The sequence below is a fragment of the Lactuca sativa genome, chromosome 8 (assembly GCF_002870075.4).
Source record: "Lactuca sativa cultivar Salinas chromosome 8, Lsat_Salinas_v11, whole genome shotgun sequence".
Taxonomy (NCBI): domain Eukaryota; kingdom Viridiplantae; phylum Streptophyta; class Magnoliopsida; order Asterales; family Asteraceae; genus Lactuca; species Lactuca sativa.
In genome coordinates this window covers 96,961,319-96,963,510 of record NC_056630.2, presented here as the reverse complement: position 1 = coordinate 96,963,510, position 2,192 = coordinate 96,961,319, and positions in this window count along the sequence as shown.

Genomic DNA, 2,192 nt, shown 5'->3' with positions numbered 1-2,192 from the left:
TTATGCGTGTATGGTATTTGTGGTTGGTATTTTGGGGGGTATCTCACTAAGCTTTCGGGCTTACAGTTGTGGTTTCATGTTTTTCAGGTTCTTCAGGAGATCGTGGCAAGGCGAAGGCGTGATCGTACCGCTCCTCATAATTTTGTGGTGTTATGATTCTGGGAATACGATAAATATTTTGTATTGAAAACCTTTTTGTAAAGAATTATTGGAATTGAGATGTTTTTGAAAAATTTAAAATTTCTTGTGTTTTTCGGTCGTTACAAGTTGGTATCAGAGCCTTGGTTTGAGTGAATTGGAGAAACACTCGTGTGACTCCAGTCTCAAATCGAGGAGAGTTTTTGAAAGAGTAATTAAAAACGGTTTTCAAAAATGAGTAAAGGAGGACGCGGAGGTACGATCAGCCGGAGCCAGTAAGTAACCCCAAAATACCATGCATGTTATTTGTTTTTGAGCTTTGATAGAACAGCATGCTAGTGTTAGGCTAGGGATCTTCAGGATTTCATGATATGTTGCCTGATTTGTGATGCCTGTAGCCTAGGGTCCCTTATAGGAGATTCTCAGTGTTTCTCTAGTGGTGAGGGTTGATTATTGTTATGCTTGTTCTCTAGGGTATTGTGGTAGTACTTCATACAAATGTGGGTAGGTGTGGAAGGTAGTATGGGCCCGTACTACTGAAAGCACAGGACCCATACGCGTATCAGGGAAACCATGATCTCTAGGGTGGGTTGAGAGAGAGTTGGATCCCAGGGTGTGGGAAGAGTCTGAGATTTTGTGTGGTGTTTCCTTTCAGTATGGAGATTCTGAGGCATGATGAGAGTGGATCCGGGTCAGGATCGGGAGCTGGAGAGAGGGTTCCGGGCGAATCGGTGCCGCCCGAGATTGTCGGTCAGATGAGCACGAGCGAGTTGGACGCGAGGATTCGTGAGATCCTGCGTGAGGAGATTGCGGAGTTGTTCCGGGCTGAGTTGCCAGAGCTGTTTGGGTCGATTAAGACCGCCATGGTTGAGTATTTTGATGAGCATTATGCGGCTCTCACCGAGACGGCTACCGCGGCGGCTACAGCAGCTGTAGCAGCGGCAGGGGGAGGAGCTAGTCGGGGTTTTCAGTATCGGGACATCGATAGGACGAAGCCTCCCACATTCGATGGAGTTCAGGACCCGATTGTTGCCATGAGGTGGTTGTCCGACGTGGAGGGATGTTTCTTCACGTGTTCATGCCCTGCTGATCATAGGGTGAGGTGTGCTCTGAACCTGTTGAGGCTCGGGGTGAAGGATTGGTGGAGGTTGACCACGGGGTCATTTTCGGAGGCGCAGAGGGCTGCGGTTTCATGGGATCAGTTCAGAGAAATGTTCAGTACTCGTTATGTTCCGCAGGTTGAGGGGGAGAGATTGGCTCAGGAGTTCCTTCAGCTGAAGCAGGACTCAGAGTCGGTGACTGAGATCACCAGGATGTTCACTGAGAGGGCGATGTTTTGCCTAGAGTTCGCTTCAGAGCAGGCTCAGATGTCTCGATATCTGAGCATGCTCAAGAGGGATATCAGACAGTTTGTGTCTACGCAGAGGTGCGAGACCTTGTTGGAGTTGCAGGAGGCCGCTAGGCGGCGTGAGTTAGAGATTGAGTTGCAGATGCGTGAGTTGAGGCAGGCTCCGGTGCAGTCGCAGCCGGCTCCGAAACAGTCCAAGACCGTTGATGTTAGAATGGGGGATTCGAGCAGCCACACTTGTGGGAAGTGTGGGAAGGGTCACACCGGGGTTTGTAGGACCGGTGGTGCATGCCGCAAGTGCGGAAGGGATGGGCACTATGTGAGGGATTGTCGGCAGTCAGCGTCAGTTTGGGATTTGAGGATCTGCTATCATTGTCATCAGGTTGGACATTTGAGGGCCAATTGTCCACGGTTTGCTGCTGGGTCGGTGCAGGCTCCAGCACCGGCCACTTTGAGGATCACAGGTGGAGGTCAGGGTGGAGCGGAGCCCCCAAGGGCTTAGGGTCGTGTTTTTCAGCTTGTTGCAGAGGAGGTCAGGGCAGTGCCAGAGACAGCTGCGGGTATGTTTCTTTCTTGTTGTCTTGTTATCTTGTGATTATTGTGGTGTAATGTTCATGAGCCGATAATTGTTTGGTTTTCGTTGTGATATTCTTCGTTTTGCGGGTTGTGGGTTGGGTTATGAATTTGTGTTTTGGGTTTTCGTCTT